Source organism: Rhipicephalus sanguineus, chromosome 4 (assembly GCF_013339695.2).
Source record: "Rhipicephalus sanguineus isolate Rsan-2018 chromosome 4, BIME_Rsan_1.4, whole genome shotgun sequence".
In the NCBI taxonomy this organism is placed as follows: Eukaryota; Metazoa; Arthropoda; class Arachnida; order Ixodida; family Ixodidae; genus Rhipicephalus; species Rhipicephalus sanguineus.
In genome coordinates, this window is record NC_051179.1 from 175,037,980 (window position 1) to 175,048,741 (window position 10,762).

Consider the following 10,762-nt stretch of genomic DNA (forward strand, 5'->3'; position numbering starts at 1 on the left):
GCCTGCACGAGTTACAAAGTAAGCATATCACAATAATATGAAATCGGAACTGTATGCAACATAACCAGAATGCATGTCCTAAACCCACTTAACAATAGTCATAGTATGCTGAACATTGACCAGTAAGTGTATGTCTAGCTGGTGATTCGCTCACGAGAGTTCAATATTACGTAACTTTTAACTCAAATGGGTTTAAAACGCGAGTTCGTATGTGGGCTAGTGGGTTCATGAACATTATGCCAGAACAGCGCAGTAAACTCCTTTAAAACTATTGCATACAGTTTTTATCCCCTAACTATAGCGATATGTCGATTTACTTTGTAACTCCAAGTTTGGAAAGGCTTGCTCATCAAGACACATGAAATTTTTATGTGTAAAAACTGCGTTTTCTTCCAGATAATTGCATATTTGAAATCGCCACATAAGGAAACCTAAACTCGGCAAGTTTCATCAATATCGACCAAGAAGAAAAATAAACGCATTATTTGTTGCAGAGTGTCTCATTGAGTACTACGAAGTGGTCACACTGACTCTTGCCAGGGGAGTCATGTACACCACTGTCCTTAAGGACAACGGAGTCAAAGGAACGCTCCAGTGGGGGTCAGCGTTACCATGGTAAAGGGGTCACCCTGACTACCTAGAGGTACTAGCGGGAAATAAAAGGTAGTCACGTAGACTCCTGCGTTGGGAGTAACGTAGACTCTCTGCTTGTGAAGAAGGGAGTCGTTGGTCTGAAGAACGAAGGGAGTCGTTTGACACCCCAAATTGTGAAGAAGGGAGTCGTTGGTCTGAAGAACGAAGGGAGTCGTTTGACACCCCAAAAGGTCATCATATGTGTAGCGAGGCGATTACCACCCAAAGGTAGTCAGTACAGACACCCTTTTTTTTAAGAGTGTAGTACCCTAATTTTATTCTATTTCACTAATCCTAACGAACGATCGTGAACAAAAACATGCACTAAGGAGATAATAAAGCACAAGTTCTCATTTCTGCAGATTGTAAGACGGAGGTCGTGGTCTTCCTATCTAAGGCAAACGTTTTGCGCGACCGTCCTTTGCAAGCGGGCTAAGTAGTTCATAATAACGCACGTCTTTTTACGTGCCGAAACCACGATATTCTAAGGCACGCTTTATAGATAACTCTGTATTAATCCTCTACTGCACATTGTTGTAGTTACGCAACATTGCAAGGAATGGCAAATAAAACTAAAGGAAAGCATGTTTGAAGCCGCCTGTACACGTTGCGTTTCCGCAACATTGCTTTGAAACAGGCAGCGTCTTGTGTTGCCACCAGTGCTCATCCCTTGCAACTATTTTCGAAAACATCCACCGCAGACGTTTCACGTGCTAGCGCGCAGTGATGCAGGCAAATTTTGCCAATTATAAGCGCATTGCTTAACGCGCTAAAGCGCGGAAAGAATTCTTAAGCTCTGCTACATATCCCCCTGATAGTGTAGATTCCAAAAAACACTGTCATCTCGTAATAGTTTAGTCCTGGTGATAGAACGCTGCTATGTAACGCAAAAGCAACAACGTGTACATAAGGTTAGTTCTCTTCAGAAATGGGAATGGGTCCTAAATGCTCCTATGGCTGAATAGTTCCTTCTGATAGTGAAGACAGCGAGCTTCCGGTACGGACGATGACCGCGAATATAAATCCACTTCGATTCAACATGTGGACACCATGTTTTTAGGTCACATGTCCAAATTTTATCATAGGACTTCGGTGTATTCGCGCGCTACCGTGTCGCTTCGTCCCGGGTCTACCCTCACGTCTCTGCTTCGGCGTTCTAAATTTTGGGCCATGGCGCTAAAACACTGTGCGCCGTGGTGCTGTTTTATTACACGTTCCACTCTGCCCTCAGTTCCGAGCGTCCCCGCCTCTCGTGCGCTCGCAATCCTCTTCCTCTTCGTTCTTTGACCGAGCCCGGAACCTGTAGTAAATGTAGCTCTACCTGCTCTAAAATTACGCAGGCTTTGTTTAGACTGCGGCTGCGTTGAGCTCTATTTTTCCACAAGTTTTATTCGCTTTGTTGTGATCTGTTTCAGCCTCCCGAGGTCCTCCGAGCCATAATACAGTGGGCTCGACACATCGCCACAGTCATCCTAGGGGCCCCGGACTAGGAATTCCTCCCGTGCTCCTCGCTCAATTCCAATATTTATAATAACAATGTTTTACTCTCTCTCCTTCAAATATTCAACCTGATGTGGAAAGGCGCTGCATGTTCCCTGGCTGCACCGAAATCTCCTTGACGTACTGCTCGGAGTGTGGAAACGAGCTTTGTTCAAGAAGCAAGAGCAGTTGCTTTCTTTTGTACCACACTACGACATGAGTGCACCCACGCATTGTCACGTGCAAATAAATAGTTGAGTTGAAATCGCACTGAGTATCTTTCCCCTTCAACTTGTTCTTTACTTGCTCGTTGTTGCAAATTTGCAAAATACCTTTTTTTCTGCTTTTACAAACTGTAAAATCCACAAAATTTATTTGCAGTGGTAGTACAGTATTGCTATGCTTCCTCGCTGCTCCACGAATAATATTATTACGAAACAAAAATTGTGCAGTAAAGTGTCAATTTTAACCACCTGGCGTTCCTTTAGGTGCGCCTAACTATAAGTACACGGTGGGGTGCTGTTGCATCATAATGGTCAGTTGGTGGGCTTGTTGGTTCGACAGCGTCTTTTCTGTCGTTATTTCTTTCTTCCTAACCAAATCCGCGCTCCTATATGCAAGGTGCCATTGCATTTCGCCGTCATCGAAGTGCGGCCCCTGTGGCCAGGAATCGAACCGTGACCTGCTGCTCTGCAGCTCAACACCTCAGCCTGATAAGTACCATAGCTGGTGGCTAGTAGTTTCATAGAGCTGTTAGGGCTGATTGGTAGAACACTGTTTGCGCACAACTGCCCAGAGAAGATAAACAAGAGGTGAAAGACGCTGCTTTAGGTCGGCTTGCTTTTCGTCCTTGTGAGTGGCGCGAGAAATAAGACTTTTTTTCTCGGTGAAATAATTTGGCATATACTACACCAAAGAGACAAGGCGCGTGTACTTGCTTTACCGAATGACAGTGTCTGACAGCAATGGAGAAAGAATTAGAACTCGAGAACACGAAGCCCAACGAGGTCGCCCCCGACTGCGTCACAAGCCTAGGTGGAGCCATGCGTTGTACCTAACGTCCTTAGTTCATATGGATACGCTACACGGAAGTATTGACGTCATGTGCAGGTTACAGCGCTAGCTACACACCTAAAATATAGTTCCCATGCTCCCACTAGCATCGCAGCAACTAGTCCTCTCTTTAAACACGTAGGCGAAAAGTGTTAAAAGGTACCCTTTTTTCAGGGTTCAGTTTATAAGCATATATAGTGTACAAAAAAAAAACATGGAGTGACGTTCGTATTGTTCTCTCGCGGAAGTTATCAGAGGATGATTTTCACATTAACAATAAAAAATAAAAAAACTTCTTTCCTGGATCTCAGCGAACCACATAGCCAATGCACGTAGCAAGTGACGTAGGCTGCCAGTTGGCAGATAGAGAGTGAAGGGGCGGCGGTCACCGATAATTTAAGTGCCAAACAAAAACTGCCCGATGACCACTCCAAAACAATTCCACTTCAGGGTCGCACACCTATGCATCCTTCTGTGTCACCACTGTATGCATGAGTAGAATGGTGCTTTCGGAAATGTTTCGCCATGGCCTTCTCGACGGCCTCTACTCGTTGGAAAGTGATTTCCTTGATAATTTTCGTGACCATGGACAAAAAGACACAGTGGGCAATATCAGCGAAGCATGCAGACAGCAGACGACAGGGATCCTCTCGAACATAAACTCTGTGCAGCTGGCGGCGTCGCGGCGCAATGCGTTGCCTTTAGGCTACGCAACGCATTGCCAATTGCATTGCTGCTGGCATGACCTATGAATATCGTCAAGCAAGTATTTTTGTTCAAGCGAAACGGAATAAACGGGGCAACGGCACGTAGTAAGGGCGACAGACACAGCGCCAAGTACAATTTTTTCGCGCAATGAATTCGCGCTAATAAAAACAAAAAACACCATTTTAGAGGAAGTACATTCGATAAATAGGGCGATTCGCTGATATGGAAAGATACGGGTTTGGCACGCTGGAGCACTGAGCTCACCGTGCTGGAACCTGCAGTGACACGCGCTGAAGTTGGCTGGGCAGTATCAGTGACAGCTCTGCGCACAGGGTTCTGCTGCCATCGGAGTCCACAAACGCTCTCTCTTGCCTCGTTTGTGTGTATAGGCTGCACTTTATCGTTTACTTTCGTGTTCACTACCGAAAAAGACACTGTATAGTTCGTTGACTGTACGCTGTATCTCATCTCGTCAAGGCTGCGCCCCGATCCTCGCCTACCCGCGTGAAAAGGTGAAACAAAATAAAGTAGATTGTCTGCGTTACACTCGGCGGAGTATTCTTTTTTTTCACTCTTGTTATTTAGTTATTGCTACGCACAGGAACTTACAGGAATAAGGAAACGTTTAGATAGCAAATAGCACACGCTTAAATAAATGCCCATACAGAATACAGAATAGGCTTGAAAATGTGCTTTTAAAGATTTTTGCAGCGGAGCTGTCAGACGCTAGTTTCCAGCGGATCGCTGCGTACTCAGACCGAAAAGCCGAGCGCCCCCTAGGGAGCAGTGGTGCGTTTGAAGCATTAACGGGAAGCTCTTGCGCCCTCTGTAAAGTGGCGGAAGAAACAAACGCAAAAAAGAGAGGAAATACATGAATAAAACAGCAGTTTTCTTGACAAGGCTAAAATTGAACCTGGTTATACACGTCCCGAAGGCGAGTGTCTTCACAACAGGGCCACACATCCATGCCCGCAAAAAGTTAATATGTTTGGACAACATAAATGCGTTTTAAATTGTGCTGCAAAAAATTAGCATATTCAACGAATCATTATCATAATGATCTTACAAACCTAAAAGCGGCTTTAGCCCTTGGCCTCGATATTTTAATCTCGCACTAACACATTCGATCGAGAAAGTATCTCGCATTTTGCTATGATTTCGCTGAGAAACAGGATTATGTGACACATGGTGAAATATAGTAGGACTGTGTGCTGGGAGGGTTGCGAATCCATTCCTTGTCCTGTTTTTTTTTTTTTTGGCACATTTGACGTCCTAATGGTCAAATATACTGCGTGGAAAGAGATGCCGAGGCGGAGGAGTCAATGGCCGGACAGGTCCGCCAGGCTTACCATGCCTGAATATAGCAACACCACCACAACGATCTTCTAAGAACATCAGCCGTATGGGTGAATTACTTGAATAGTTCTACGTGTACTCCTATCACAGTAATCCTTTATTACAGGCTATCTTGCGTATCAATCGCACTAGCAGCAATTTTTTAAACTTTGTTCTTAATTTTTCACGTGCTTCTGCGGCACGTTTTATAACCCTGAAAGGCTGTGCTGATATGTTTCGATACATGTTTTATACTTGCACTACATAATCATGTGCACTTGCGCTGACAGGTGTATAGTTCGTTGGATGATATCTCAGCTGGCATAGCCAATTTTATAGTTTTTCGAAGATGTTTTCAATACCGAATATGCAATCGAATTTTTCTTGTGCTCTCAGGCAACGTGTCCTCTCCAAGTGTCCTTAATTCTACCGTTTTCATTTGTTAATTTGAGTAAACCAGTCTGTGCTTAAATATCTGCAGTGTCAACGCTGGAACCATCTGAGAATAATAAAAAATTGGCCGCGTATCTGCGTGCTTCGCTGCAAATGTCGTCTAAAGACGATAGAAGAGGCGCTGCGTGAGATATGAACGCCATCTGGCAATAGGTCGGGAAACGGGAATGCTGTGTTGCGGGCTGGTAGTCCCGGCGCAGCAGCAGGCGAAGACCGGCGGTGACCACCGCGACCGGCGGGGACGCCAGCCAGCCCGAACACGCGGTTTGGCGCGAAGCGCCGAAGCAGAAGAAACGTCCGCACTCAACGAGTACTCTCCACACATTCTTTTATATTCACGTCGCCTGGGTAAAGCAGGAATGCCAGAGCGGCGCCCCATGGCATTCGTACAGTGCAATACTGAACCGAAACCGAAACACAACAATGAGCTCGTGCAGAGGGCACGGAGGAAGCCAAGTTTCGGCGCAGTCGCATTTTCAGCGCAGCTTAAGAAACTATGGTCTCTAGCATTACGTATCTATGTATTTTCTATTAAAGGAACACACCACCTAATACTTACCTAGTAATGTTGCGCCTCAGATATGCGTAATGTTTGCTTTTTGATCAACAATGTGCACAAGTATGAACATAGTCAGCCGTTCACGATGGCTGGCCCTTGGGCAAGTGGTTCAACTTTGGCCGAGTGGTTGAATCAGGCTAGTGAAAGAAACCCACGTTACCGGTATGGCAAATTGAGGCGCCATCCATTGACTGGGATAAGAGTTAAAATCTGCCTTCCGTCTCTTTCCTTCCAACTCTCTTCAACGCCCTCTCTGGTGGGATCAACTCCCTTTCCTGCGGGAGGCGCGCTTTCCGCCGCCTTGCTGGCGCCGCCGACTCTGAAATCCGTTAGAAAGTTTCGTGTCTGGCGTTGGTAAGGCATGTGCAGCCGTCGCGCGTCCGTTTCATGGTGCTCGCTCGCTGTGTGCTTGTGCGACGCGATGTTTTACGACTCGCGCTGTTCGTGCATAGTGCTTTGTTGCTCGAATACTTCCAGAACAAGTCCCGGAATATATGTGGCGGCCCCCAAAAGAACGACAGATGAGCGTGCCTTTTGAGTCGCGGTCTTCATTGTGTCAATTTGAATTCGCGTCCATACCGAGTAGCTGTTCTCTGCAGTGGGGCTTCAGTTAATGTTTTCAAAAATGACTGATTTGAAAAGGGCACGATGCTGCGTTTAAATCGTTATAGGAACGAGCAGCGGACATGAAGCCCAAGCGACGTAACTATAGTTACAGGTTTAACACTCTCACAGAACCGCGTGTTTCAGTGTGTGCTTTGCATTTGTCTCCGGTTAATTACTCGCCATCGCCTATAACCACGTTTGTGAGACATTAGGTAGATGTATGAAAACTTGTGCTGCTCTGAGACGAACAAACGAGTTCACTTTTGCACGAGTCGACGGCGCTCTTTATCTGATTGAAACTTGCCCTTTTCTTCAGGGTGTATTTCGGAACGCAACACAGCTGATCTGTGCGCCCAGAGAAAAGCTGAAGAATTGCAGAATCGCCGCACTTCAAGAAGAGATGCCATGAATCATCCGATATCAGTCGTTCATTTTCTCCGCGTTTATCATCACTAGTTATATGAAAATCAACGTTTTTGGAAATGTAGTCAATAAAGTGCGGCCAATATTAGTTGCGTTATATGTGGAGTTCATTTTGAAATCTTTAAAATGATATTTACATTACTATTCTGTTTTTAGGTATTTCAACTGCTTTCATTGTTTTTGCATTCCAGGAATGTTCAATTTTGTTATGATAATTTTGTGCAATATCGTGCGCATATATCAGAAGCTGTTCTGCACTTTTGTCAGTATAAAAATTGTCTTTTTGAATATGTGCCCTAGTGTTATGTTCTGTTTTTTATTCCACTGTTCTTTAAGTTCTTAACTTTGCCGAGAACTTTCGCGTTGTTTAGTGATCATGAACACGTGTATGTTAATCTCCTGTTGATAACTTCTGTTAATCTGCTGAGCCTGTATCGCACCACATTTGATGAAAATGTTGATTTTCGGAAACGAGGACAATAAAACAAGACCAAAGATATTTTGTGTTGTGAGTGCAATTCATTCTTTTGCGTTCTGGCACATGCTGCACGACTGCAGTGTTTGCAGAATGCCTGATTGCAAATTGCGCACATTCAAACGAGCAACGAACGCGCGGCGCAGTACGCGCAGCGGAGGCAAAAAGAAAAAAAAAAAAGCGCCCGGCGCGCTGCACGGCGCAGCACGCGGACGAGGAGGTCATAAAAGAAAGGGAGAGGGAGCCCGCGCACGCAAACAAACAAAAAAAAAAAAAAACCCGGCCCGCGCGAGGGAGCTAGGAGAGGAGGCGCGGCTGGTGTTAGTGTTGCCATGACGACGCATACCGTGTGCGCCGCCATTCTGCCGTTCGAGTCTCTGAATCCCAGCCGCCAGGATAATAACTGAAGGGACGTTTGGCGCTGCCAGCGCTGACGTCATGAATTAAGGCGTCCTATGGGGGGTATACGGAGTAACCTCCCCCTGGTTGAATCGAGGGACGTGCCGAGAAACAGAAAGACAGACAGAAAGACAGACCAAAATTTCTTCGTTTAAATTCCCCAAGAAAGACTATCGTCTTTAAAATGTGCCTCACGGACAATGACATTGTGATGCTGAGAATGGTGTTGCTCATTTAAAGGAGCACTGACACAAAAATTTTGCACCTTGTTTTTTTTTTTGTTGCAATAGATAGCTTATGATCCACTTATCACGGCTGCAAAACCTCGTTTGCGCGAGTGCACGACGGTTATTTGTTTAGAGACGTTTTTAGAGCGCCCAGTCGCAGTTTCGGTTTCAAAGAGCACCGAGCTAGGCAGCGTACTCCGGGGCACGGTGTTAGAAGTACAGGTGGAACGACGCATCACCGGCGCCATGCGCTCGCTGCGTCAAACTTCGGTTCCTCCGCGCCGTCACGCCGCGAGATGGCAGGAGCAGTCAAGAGGCTCACAGCGGCGCGCGCCGGCCTCTCTTCCGACAAAGCCACGGTGACGAAGCAGTTGTCGCCACATTGCTTCCTCGTTTAATTCTTTTTGTGCGATGGCAGGTCATGCTATTCGAGTGAGAAAGCCGTGAAATCGGCAAAAAGTGTTTTGTGCCGCGGTGCAACTCTGTGTACAAGACCTGCACTGAAAAGTCGATTTTTCTGCACCCCGAGATGTGGAACGCCTGAATGTTTGGCGCCATGCGATTCCGCGCAAGGACCGCGTGCTGCAGTCGACTGATTACGTGTGCGAGAAGCACTTCGAGCCGAGGTACATAACGAAGACGTGGGAAGCAGTGTACAAAGGGCACGTTCTTGTGAGCACATCACGAAAGGTGGCTCTGGCTAATGACGCCGTGCCGACGAAGTATTGAGTGCGTTTTGAGTTCATCGTCTTGAGTTCGTCCACGCCGTGAGTTGGCCCGTTTTTTTAACACCTACGTTCGTGTGCAGTCTTTCTCTCTCCGTGCGAGAGCTACGCTTGTTAACAATGAGAATATCTGGGTTTTTACGTGCTGAAACCATGTTATGATTATGAGGCACGCCGTAGCAGAGCTCCACAAATTTCGGCAATGTGGTGTTATTTAACATGCACTGACATCGTAGAGTACACGGGTCTCTAGCATGCCGCCTCCATCAAAATGCGACCGCCGCGGCTGGGATCGAACTAGGGAACTTCGGTCAGCAGCCGAGTACCGTAACCGGTGTACCATCGCGGTTGACTGGCTACGCTCGTAAAGACTCCGCACACCGCGATCGACGTGTTCCTTGAAAGACGAAGTAGTAACGCTGTCTTCGGGTGACTGTGCGAGACATAAACAATGAAATATATTCCTCAGTTGGCAACAGAGAAGAATCGGACGCATATATCCACCATTCATAATGTCTCCCCTTCTCGCAGTGCCAAACCAGGATGTTTTTTCATATCCTTCGTCGGTGCCTCAAACTTAGCTGCTGGCATTCGCTAAAATTCAGTATTTTATGCACGACCAGCTAAAAAGTCGTATTCGTGACACATTTTCTTATCCGCGATCAACGACCGCAAATTACTTCGAATGTTCGCGACAGCAAAGACAGTATGCATTTTCTGTTTTAATACTACGGCTAATGCGGTATTTTTTCTAACTATCTAAACTATACTTCTACAAATAGAACTAATTTTTGTCATATTTCAGCGTGACGTCACTCTCATATCTTTAATTGTCCGAACGAGGAAAGCATATGTTGAATTTGCCACGCCAACCTTCGCGGTGGCAAATTCAACATATTCAACAGGTAGCGGCTGTATCGTCCAAATTTCAATTTATTCGGAGCTATTATTTATTTATTTATTTTTGCGCTCGTTATAGCGCGAACGCACAGTTTTTTATTCATTTCGAGGGGCGGTCGCGACTCCGAAGCGACCACGCCTGATACCGCGCTTGAGCCACCAGTAGTGTAGCGCCATCTAGGGCCCTGTGAACAAGACGCCACAAACCGCGGACAGAAGTTTGACGCTTCCGGAGGCGCCGTCGGTCCACCTATAATACTTCTAACACCGTGCTCCGGGGGCCGGGAAAACACAGCTGGCCACGCGAACACGCAAAATTGTGACGTAGGCGGCGCGCGAGCGTGGATGCGGTGGGCGCCGAACCAGGTCAAGTGGCGCCAGCTATGGAGGATTAGAAACAACTAACAAACGCGTAATCTATGTCCTCCGAGCATTCGGAAGCGGCACTGACTACGGTGACGGGGCCCGTCAGCGCAGTACCCTCGTAAAAGTGACGGGGCCCGTCACCGTAGTGCAAATTGTAATAGTGACGGGGCCCGTCATAATAGCGACGTCTTTATAGTGACGGGCCCCGTCGTCGTAAAGCGGTGACTACGGTGACGGGGCCCCCTTACCGCAGATTTTTGGTCGTTTTAGCGTAGTTTTACCCCCGTATTCTAGAACGTCCCTTCACTCAACGCTCCACCTTGACTTGAGAAAGTCGATGGGAGCGCCGTTTCTAGGCGGAACAAATCACTGCATATCAGCAATTATCTGCAGCGATTCTTGAGAAGCGCGGCGTCATTTT